This window comes from Salvelinus sp. IW2-2015, linkage group LG28 (genome assembly GCF_002910315.2).
Source record: "Salvelinus sp. IW2-2015 linkage group LG28, ASM291031v2, whole genome shotgun sequence".
In the NCBI taxonomy this organism is placed as follows: domain Eukaryota; kingdom Metazoa; phylum Chordata; class Actinopteri; order Salmoniformes; family Salmonidae; genus Salvelinus; species Salvelinus sp. IW2-2015.
Window position 1 is genome coordinate 23,395,914 of NC_036868.1, and position 11,571 is coordinate 23,407,484.

The window sequence follows — 11,571 nt, forward strand, 5'->3', positions numbered from 1 at the left end:
ACTGTTGACATCTAGTGGAAGCCTTAGGTAGTGCAATATGACCCCATAGACACTGTGTATTCGATAGGCCAAGAGTTGAAAAACTACAAACCTCAGATTTCCCACTTCCTGGTTGGATTTGTCTCAGGTTTYCGCCTGCYATATGAGTTCTGTTATACTCACAGACATCATTCAAATAGTTTTAGAAACTTCAGAGTGTTTTCTATCCAAATMTACTAATARTATGCATATATTAGCAACTGGGACTGAGTAGCAGGCAGTTTACTCTGGGCACGCTTTTCATCCAAAYGTGAAAATGCTGCCCCCTACCCCAAACAGGTTAAACTGATTGGAGTAACCCTGGATTGTAAACTGTCATGGTCAAAACATATTGATACAACAGTTGCTAGGATGGGGAGAAGTCTGTCCATAATAAAGCGCTACTCTGAATTCTTAACCATACTATCAACAAGGCAGGTCCTACAGGCCCTAGTTTTGTCGCACCTGGACTACTGTTTAGTCGTGTGGTCAGGTGCCACAATAGAGAGACTCAGGAAAATTGCAATTGGCTCAGAACACGACAGCACGGCTGGCCCTGTGCACAGAGAGCTAACATTAATATTATGCATGTCAATCTCTCCTGGCTCAAAGTGGAGGAGGGATTGACTTCATCACAATTGTATTTGTGAGAGGGACTGATATGTTGAATGTACTGAGCTGTCTGTTTGAACAACTGGTACACAGCTCGGACACCCATGCATACCCCACAAGACATACCACCAGAGGTCTCTTTACAGTCCCCAAGTTCAGAACAGACTATGGGAGGCRCACGGTACTACATATAGCTATGACTACATGGAACTCTATTCCACATCAAGTAACTGATGCAATTAGTAAAATTTGATTTAAAAAACAGATACAAATACACCTTAGGGAACAGTGGGGACTGTGAAGAGACACACACACAGGCACATAGACATGCATACAAACACACAATAGCATACACAATCCTGTTGTGAATGTATTGTAATGTTTTTWAAAATGTATAACTGCCTTCATTTTGTTGGACCCCAGAAAGAGTAACTGCTATCTTGGCAGCAGCTAATGGGGATCCATAATAAATACAAAATACAAATAACCAAATCAAATCAWATTGTATTTGTCACACACACGTGTTTAGCAGATGTTATTCCGGGTGTAGCGAAATGCTTGTGTTTCTAGCTCCAACAGTGCAGTAATATCTAACAAGTGATATCTAACAATTTCACAACAATACACACAATACACACCAATCTARAGTAAAGGAATGGAATTAAGAATATATAAATATTTGGGCGAGCAATGTCAGAGCAGCTTAGACTAAGATACAGTAGAATAGGATGGAATACAGTCTATACATATGAGATGAGTAATGCAAAATATGTAAACATTATTAAAGTGACTAGTATTCCGTTATTAAAGTGGCGAGTGATTTCAAGTCAATGTATATAGGGCAGCAGCCACTAATGTGCTAGTGATGGCTATTTAACAGTCTGATGGCCTTGAGATAGAAGCTGTTTTTCAGTCTCTCGGTCCCAACTTTGATGCACCTGTACTGACCTCGCTTCTGGATAATAACGGGGTGAACAGGCAGTGGCTCGGGTGGTTGTTGTCCTTGATTATCTTTTTGGCCTTCCTGTGACATCGGGTGCTGTAGGTACCCTGGAGGGCAGGTAGATTGAGGGTTTTAGGTGACAAGCCAAATTTCTTCAGCCTCCTGAGGTTGAAGAGGCGCTGTTGCTCCTTCTTCACCACACTGTCTGTGTGGATTGAGCATTTCAGTTTGTCAGTGATGTGWACGCCGAGGAACTTAAATCTTTCCATCTTCTCCACTGYGGTCCTGTCGATGTGGATAGGGGGGTGCTCCCGCTGCTGTTTCCTGAATTCCATGACCAGCTCCTTTGTTTTGTTGACGTTGGGTGAGAGGTTATTTTCCTGGCACCACACTCCCAGGGCCCTCACCTCCTCTCTGTAGGCTGTCTCGTCATTGTTTGTAATCAGGCATACTACTGTTGTGTCGTCTGCAAACTTGATGATTGAGTTGGGGGCGTGCATGGCCACGCAGTCATGGGTGAACAGGTAGTACAGAAGGGGGCTGAGCACGCATCCTTGTGGGTCCCCAGTGTTGAGGATCAGCGAAGTGGAGGTGTTGTTTCCTTCCTTCACCACCTGGGGGCGGCCCGTCAGGAAGTCCAGGACCCAGTTGCACAGGGCGAGGTTCAGACCCAGGGCCTCGAGCTTAAGGATTAGCTTGGAGGGTAATATGGTGTTGAATGCTGAGCTGTAGTCAATGAACAGCATTCTTACATAGGTATTCCTTTTGTCCAGATGGGATAGGGCAGTGTGCAGTGCGATGGCGATTGCATCGTCTGTGGATTTATTGGGCGGTAAGCAACTTGAAGTGGGTCTAGGGTGTCAGATAAGGTAGAGGTGAAATGATCCTTGACTAGTCTGTCAAAGCACTTCATGATGACAGAAGTGAGCRCTACGGGGCGATAGTCATTTAGTTCAGTTACTTTTGCTTTCATGTGTACAGGAACAATGGTGGACATCTTGAAGCTTGTGGGGACAGCAGACTGGGATAAGGAGAGATTGAATATGTCCGTAAATACTCCAGCCAGCTGGTTTGGAGCATGCTCTGTGGATGAGGCTAGGGATGCCATCTGGGCCGGCAGCCTTGTGAGGGTTAAATGTCTTACACACTTAAATGTCTTACTCATGTCGGCCACGGAGAAGGAATGCCCACAGTCCTTGGTAGYGGGCCATATTCCCAGTCACCTTACCATGTTTAAATGCGATGGTTCGCGCTTTCAGTTTTGTGCGAATGGTGCCAGCTATCCATGGTTTCTGGTTAGGGTAGGTTTTAATAGTCATAGTGGGTACAACATCTCCTATACACTTCCCGATAAACTCAGTCACCGTATCAGTGTATTTGTYGATGTTATTCTTGGAGGCTACCCGGAACATATCCCAGTCAGTGTGATCAAAACAATCTTGAAGGGTGGATTCTGATTGGTCAGACCAGCGTTGAATAGTCCTTAGCACGGGTGCTTCCTGTTTGAGTTTCTGCCTGTCGGAAGGGAGGAGAGAAATGGAGTCATGATCAGATTTTCCGAAGGGAGGGTGGGGSAGGGCCTTGTAGGAATGCCGGAAGTTGGAGTATCAGTGATCAAGTGTTTTAGCAGCGCAAGTACTACAGTTAATGTGTTGATAGAACTTCTGTAGTGTGTTTCTCAAATTTGCTTTGTTAAAATCCCCAGATACAATAAATTACGCCTCAGGTTATGTGGTTTCCAGTTTGCATAAAGTCCAGTGARGTTCTTTGAGGGCCGTCGTGGTATCGGCTTGAGGGGGAATATACAYGGTTGTGACTATAACCGAAGATAATTCTCTTATACGGTAATACGGTCGGCATTTGATAATGACGTATTCTAGGTCGGGTGAAAAAAGGACTTGAGTTCTGTGTGTTATTACAATCACACCATGAGTAGTGAATCATGAAACATACACCCCCACTCTTCTTTTTCCCGGAGAGATATTTTTTCTGACTGCGCGATGAAATGAGAACCCAATTGGCTGTACGGACCTGGAGAGCAATGTTTCAGTGAAACAGAGTATGTTACAGTCCCTGATGTCTCTCTGGAAGGAAATCCTTGCCCTGAGCTCGTTAACTTCTACTGCCTCAGAAACCCGGATCCGGGAGCACCCCCCACCCCCCCCACACTGATTAGCATAGCTAGCATAGCTTCACAAGTAAATAGTAGCATCTAAATATCATTAAATCACAAGTCCAAGACACCAGATGAAAGATACAGATCTTGTGAATAAACCCATCATTTCTGTTTTTTAAAATGTTTTACAGGGAAGACACAATATGTAAATCTATTAGCTAACCACGTTAGCAAAATACACCATCTTTCTTTGTCCACCATTNGTATTCTAGGTCGGGTGAAAAAAGGACTTGAGTTCTGTGTGTTATTACAATCACACCATGAGTAGTGATTCATGAAACATACACCCCCACTCTTCTTTTTCCCGGAGAGATATTTTTTCTGACTGCGCGATGAACTGAGAACCCAATTGGCTGTACGGACTCAGACAGTATATCCTGGAGAGCAATGTTTCAGTGAAACAGAGTATGTTACAGTCCCTGATGTCTCTCTGGAAGGAAATCCTTGCCCTGAGCTCGTTAACTTCATTATCCAGATACTGAACATTAGCGAGTAATATACTCGGAAGTGGTGGGTGGTGTGCGCGCCTCCTGAGTTGGACCAGAAGTCCGGCGATGTTTTGGATCAGCCTCGGGAAAGTCTCGGGAAAGTTTTGGATCCGATTCGGGAAAGTCGTATTCCTGGTCGTAATGCTGCTAATGCTGGTGAGTTACCGCCGCTCTGATATCCAAAAGTTATTCCCGGCTGTATGTAATAACAAAACAAAAAAAATTGGCTAATAATATAAGAAATAACACATAAATAAATACTGCAAAGTTTCCTAAGAGCTAGAAGCACGGCAGCCCTATCTGTTGGCGCCATTTTCCTAGTCTGACTAATAACATTAGTCAGACTAGCATGACCCATTTTATTCAGCTTCATCTGAAACAACATGACCCATTTTATTCCTTTCAGAGACATGAGAGATTTCACCACACTTGCTGCCACAGAAGCAGTCATTGCAAAGATAGGAGATGAGCAGCTCTCTAGTACATTTCTATGCTGGGCTTGCAGGTAGCATATAGCATGTAGCAGATAGCAGGTGTGCGTGGTGAAAAGTGTTGACCCGAAGTAGARAGCTTTTGACTGGACTTGCAGGCCCTGTAGCTGCTAGCAGGTAGCAGGTGGGAGTACAACATGCTCAGACTGCAGACAACAGAAGGCATTAGCAGGCCCTGGAGATCACAGGAGCAGATGGAGAGCAGGCTAATTGTAGCTTCGCWCCATTAGAAAGCCTGTGTGGCGGTATTGTGTCTGAACAGGCCTCACCTTCTCACTCTGCTCCCCCGTGAGCGACTCATATGCCTGGGAAATCAACGGAGACAGTGATTCCAGTTTTGGAATTGGTATTTTCTCTACTCTGTTTGTAGGGGAAGGATTTCTTCATCAGTCAATACAAAATAATTGCTGTTGCTGGGTATCATGATATGGTTTGGTTGAGATTTTAAAAAAGTTGTGCTCGAAACAGTTTCTTGAGCTAAACTTGGTCTGTGTTGCTTGATCCAACTGGAATCCTTCACTCCATATCCTTTCTAACACATTTATCCGTGTCTTAATGGAGAGCAATAGGTAGAGTTTCTTCAGAGACCATTAAACGTGTCCTAATTAGTAATGATACATTTTTAAGGGACCTCTTGGCTGGAGTCAAAGAAGTTCTCCAGTCATAAGCCCAAMTTACTTATTTTCTCATAGAGTACTACAGGGCTGTGTGKGTATGTGTATGTGTTTGTGCGCGTGCGCTYGTGTGTGCTGATGCATGTGKGTGTGTGTGCATGTAGCCATAAGGCTGGACCTCAGTCTCCAGAGCCAGTACACGACCAGGCAGAGAGGCCAAGCAAGGCCAGCCAATGGCCCAGGCACACAGCCGCTTGTCTGGCTAGCCACCAGTTGGTCAGTCCCTGGCACAGGAGCCACGGCTAGAGCAATCTGTTGATGCCAGTGTTGAACACAGGCACAACAACTAACTCCTGGCTGCTCAGCCAAAACACCCAGAGCACAGCTCAACCACACCCAAACCCAGTCTACTGCTGCCTTCACTCCCTCTATATGTGAATCTCTCTGACTCTCTCTCTCTCTCTATATATATATAGACCTCTCTCTATACCTCTCTGTCTCTTTCTTTCTCTTTATCTCTCTCTCTCACGGTGACAAAACGAAACAAAAAGTAACCAATAAGAAAATTATTCTGCCGTTTCCCCCCATCTCAAGACCGTGCTGTTTTTAACTAGCCAAACTTGGCGATGGGGTTCTCAATCATTCTACTGAAAGGTTTTGCATGGCCTTTTTGATGAGGAGAGCCAGGGGAGCCAGTCAGTCAGTGAGTGGTTTGGAGCTCTTTGGAGGGATAAAGGAAGGAAGATGGCTTGGATAAGAGACAGCCGCCCATCAGCAATGTGATGCAGGGGCAAAACGCGTGCCAGGGATTTAAATCAACGCTAGCACCGTTCAGGAGAGAAGTGCTGATGCAAGGCAGTAATGATCCAGGATAAGGTTACACTGCTCATTTTTTTTGTGTGTGTATATGTGTGTGTGTGTGTGTGTGTGTGTGTGTGGATTAGGTTACACTGCTTGATATGAGAGACAGAGAGACAGCTGGAGATGCTTCAGGGCAAAAGCCCCCTGTGTGCATTAGTACAGCGAAATATCTGAAGTGATTACTGTTGTCTCCCCTCACATTGACAGCTTCCCAACTTCAGGTGAAGGCCCTGTGCCTCATAACATCATCCAATAAGAGTTGATTATTCTACCTCTCTGAACTTCCAGAGGGTTATATAGTATACTGTGTATATATATATATATATATATATATATTCCACCAACCACTCTTATCCAAAGCCACTTACAGTAGAATGAGTGCATAAGTCAATGTTTATATGATCCCTGTGGGAGTTGAACCAACGACCTTGGCAATGGTAGCCATACAGGACCATACCGTATTCAGTAGTCATAGTCAGTACTCAGACAGCCAGATTGACAGGCACATTATATGGTATGAATTTAATCTTGTATCTTTCTCTACTTTAATGCGTTCTGGTCTGAGTTAGATATTACAACACAAATACACAGAAGTGATCTCACAACTCAACTGTCATCTGAATGGTAATGYTGTGTGGTTTTAATCAAGTGAGCTAGGCTTTATAGCAACAATGACATACACTGTGCCGCAATGATTCTTTCTCGAGGTGGTTGGAGTTGTCAACAAAGCAGCATGACAGAAATATGATGCCAAGTTGTCAAAATACCGGTCGTTTTTTTTTAGAAGACACATAAAGCGATCTCTGCATTTGAACGACRGCATAAAWACACCTATTTCACTTTTGAATGTGAAAAACGGAATGACCACTGTTGCACATGCTGCCACTATTTCGAACAGATTAGATTATACTATTTAGAATGAGCAGCCAGCTCACGAATGAATGCACCAGGGAGAACGGTTGTCACTAGTTACCACAACTACAAAGTCATAAAGCCCACCTTTTTCTACAATTTCTCTTCTTAAAATGTGATAAACCTAACTCTAACCTTAACCCTGACATTAAATACACAGCTAACCTTATGCCTAACCCTAACCTTAAATGAARACCAAAAAGTGCATTTTTATTTTCATACATTTGTACAATTTCGCCAATATTGACTGTGGCTGTGGTAACCAGTGGAAACCAGGGAGGTCGCAACAAGAATTCAGAAGCAATAAGTGAAAACACATCTAACTGGGCATGGCYAGCTAAYATAATGTCACAAAGTATGATGTGCCAGCCAGGCAACTTTCATTGTGAAATAACTTCATATTTCTGAGTTAGTCAGATATTCGTTTTAAAAGACTTGAAATTGGCGTAGGGAGCTAACTAGCTATCTAGCTGTTTATCTGGTTCATTTGACAAAAAATTGACCAAACTCTTTCTCAATGTTTCTCTAAATTACTGTAGCTGGCTAATTAATGGGAACATGCTTTGTGATACACCTGGTTTTACGCTGTTTTATTCCACAAAACATGTCGCCCTGTCACCAGTAGAAMCTAATTAACRCCATGGGGGGAACAAAATTGGCCATGYTTTTTGTCTTACCAGATCCATCATGAGAAGGTTCTAGCTAGTGTATACCTCTGTCCTTCGAGTCTTGTTGGATGTAGTTGTCCGGTTKATCAAGTCCCAGGCTCCCATGACTCTTATGATTATTTATTTACAAGTGWATTACAATTAGCTTTTTGATTTAGCGTTTTTTCTACCTAATAGAACAGATCTAGTCTCACGTGGAAGTACTGTAAGCCTGTCACGCTCCGACCTTAGAGATCATTTGTATGTCTCTATTTGGTTTGGTCAGGGTGTGATTTGGGATGGGTATTCTATGTTCTATTATTTGTATTTCTATGTTTTGGCCGGGTAGGGTTCTCAATCAGGGACAGCTGTCTATCGTTGTCTCTGATTGAGAACCATACTTAGGTAGCCCTTTTTCCCACCTGTCTTTGTGGGAAGTTGACTTTGTTTATGGCACTTAGCCTTTAGCTTCACGGTTTAATTTGTAGTGTTTATTGTTTTGTTCGGCGTCTTTTCATAATAATAAAGAAAATGTACACTCACCACGATGCACCTTGGTCCTCTTCCTTCAACAGCCGTGACGAAGCCGTCTGGCGTGAGAGACTCATTGGGAGGGAGACTAGAGCAGACGCAGAAGTTCTGACTGAACGGACGCACATTTGAGCACCCCAGGACGGTCCATTTACTTTGTGCTGTTATAATTTATGCTGCAGTTCCCCCTCATAGCAAATAACTGGCAAAACAATCCAAGCAATGTTTGCATGGTCTATGCACCCATGGAAGCAGAGCTGCTGCTGCTGCTGGTAGTCACTGAGGGGAAGAGTTGTAACTGAACARCTTGTTTTTAACAATATATTTTTGAAAGAGGAAAATGTAGACATTTACCACACTTTTATGAGCCTTTAAAACATAATCAAGAAATGTAATAATATATATATTGTTTGTTGTTGTTGAACAATAAAACATTTGCTTCTTCTATTTTTGGGATTTGACCTATCACAAGTGGGGTGCTGCCACTAATGGTCTGGCCGCCGCTGCTCTTATGTATAAGTATGAATCCCTAACAGTAGACTCTTTATTTTCCCCATGATGTCAATTGGAGGGATGTGTAACAATGTTTGTAACTAGGAAACGTTTCCGATTGAATAAAAGTCTAGTTATCTCAACTACATACAGTACAAGTGAGAACACTTTCAATAACTTTTTATACTGATTATCAAGATAATTTCCCTCTGTGGAGTATTGCTTTTGAGGAACAAAGTTTGGAAGGCTATTTCTAAGGCCTACAAATACTCAAATACTATACACTGTATATACAGTACATGTATTATTTTTTCTTCTGTGGAATATTCTTTCATTTGGATTATTACAGACTACTGAGCAGGTCAAATCAATCCTACCTTAATTTCTTCCAGCTGGATTATTTGGATTTGTGCTTATTTTGGATTTCTTGCTGGATTTTGGGACTGAATTGAACATTTACTTCATTGGAGGGCATCATTTTTTTTGTGTGTGTGGGTTTGTGTGTTTGTGTGTGTGTGTGTGCGTGAATGTGCGATGTGTGCGTATGTGTGTGTGCATGCATGCATTCATTTTTGTGTGTTGTGCGCATGCATGCATGTGTGCATGGCTTGTGTGTGTAATGCCAGGCCTAAGAGTGGAGCCTTTTACCGGGCTGGTTAGTGCATTACTGAACCAAACGCATTCCCTTTAATGTGTCCTTCTGAATTATGATTCTAATATAGGGTGGAGAGGATGGGCTGTCTAAGAGCTGTTATCGAGGACCCCTGTAGTGAGCTGACCACAACACACACACACACACACACACACACACACACACACACACACACACACACACACACACACACACACACACACACACACACACACACACACACACACACACACACACACACACACACACACACACGAGTGTTTACTGTAGTGGTTTTTTTGCGGACTGTAGTATACTGTAGTTTGCTTTATTAACTTTGGCATAGACGTGGAGGGCTTTCTCCTTGAGGAAACCTACTGGAAAAATACTAAATGAGCTAATTTTCCATGACCTGTAGGTAGCTAAGACTGCGTTTTGAACGGAGAGTTCAGAGCATCTACTGTTTTCTATAACCTGGTCCCGTGTGGCTCAGTTGGTAGAGGTCCCGTGTGGCTCAGTTGGTAGAGCATGGCGCTTGCAATGCCAGGGTTGTGGGTTCAATTCCCACGGGGGGACCAGGATGAATATGTATGAACTTTCCAATTTGTAAGTCGCTCTGGATAAGAGCGTCTGCTAAATGACTTAAATGTAAATGTAATAACCTGTAGGGAACACAATATATAGGGAAGACAATATAGGGGCGTGGACTCAACAAGGTGTCTAAAGCAGGGATGCTGGCCCATCTTGACTCCAGTTCTTCCCACAGTTATGTAAAGTTGGCTGGATGTYCTTTGGGTGAWGGACCATTTTTGATACAAACGGGGAAAAAACAGCAGCGTTGCAGGTCTTGACACAAACCGGTRCATCTGCACTTACAAATTTTGTCTTGCCTATTCACCCTCTGAATGGCATACACACACCATCCATGTCTCAATTGACTCAAGGCTTAAAATCCTTTTTTAACCTGTGTCCTCCCSTTCATCTACACTGATTAAAGTGGATTTAACAAGTGACATCAATAAGGGATCATAGCTTTCATATCAATTCACCTGGTCAGTTTATGTMATGGAAAGAAGAGKTATTCATAATGTTCTTTGTATACTCAGTGTACTTGGCATGTAGRTTTTTYACTTACGGSTAGCACAAATTGGGGGAATATGCAAATTAAATACTTTAGTATTTACTATARTATATATTTTTATTGTTTTTGCGGACTATACTGTTTTTGCTGACATTTCTGTAGTATTTACTATAATATTTGACAGTATACTACAAAATGTTATACTACACTGAACAGAAATATAAATGCAAATTGCAACAATTTCATTTTTTTTTACTGAGTTACAGTTCATATAAGAAAATCAGTCAATTGAAATAAATGAATTAGACTCTAATCTATGGATTGCTCATGATTGGGAATACAGATATGCATCTGTTGGTCACAGATACCTTAAAAAAAGGTAGGGGCGTGGATCAGAAAACCAGTCAGTGTCTGGTGTGACTAGGGCTGTGGCAGTCATGACATTTTGTCAGCCGGTTATTGTCATGCAAAAGTCTCATGGTAATTGACCGTTGATTAACATACAAAATGTTTAGCAGATCCAGGCCAACATGCATACAAGCCACTGATGAACCTTGGGAACATCTACATTKAAAAAAGTAATACAAAATCTATTTAATACACATCACAATAAATCCATTATTCAATTTAGTCAGGTTTAAAGAAACATTATGATATGAAGAAAATGCATTTCAGAAGAACAGAATATGAGTTGGCCTACTGTATGTGATCTGGCTACGCACCATGTCATAGGTTTTAGGCTTGTTCATTTAGCAGACAAGATATACTATCAGTCCCATGTGATTATTTTATATTATATGATTTTATATTAAGACGAATATAGTTGAATTTAAAATAATAAAATAGAAAGGATATTATTCCCGTTCTGGAGCAAGTGCACATATGAAATGGCTATGTTGAGTGTAAAAGTGATCATTTGAAACAGGTCCTATTCTATAGATTTTGAGTTATTTGGCTACTTTAGTTGTGAATGGTACAAACCTTAGAATGTCTTAGAAATCAAAACATATATGGGCTGCATGACGCGACTATACTGTAGGCTATTTAAGTGTTAATGCCCGAGAAGCCGATGTT

The 11,571-nt window shown here is 42.1% G+C and overlaps 1 non-coding gene across 1 annotated transcript; it reads right to left on the reverse strand.

Annotated features, from left to right (window-relative positions):
* Positions 1-9,767: 9,767 nt before the first annotated feature.
* LOC111954678 (U7 small nuclear RNA) lies at positions 9,768-9,822 on the reverse strand. Its single transcript, XR_002876018.1, has one exon. It is a non-coding gene; the product is annotated as a U7 small nuclear RNA (small nuclear RNA).
* Between the last annotated feature and the right edge of the window lie 1,749 nt (positions 9,823-11,571).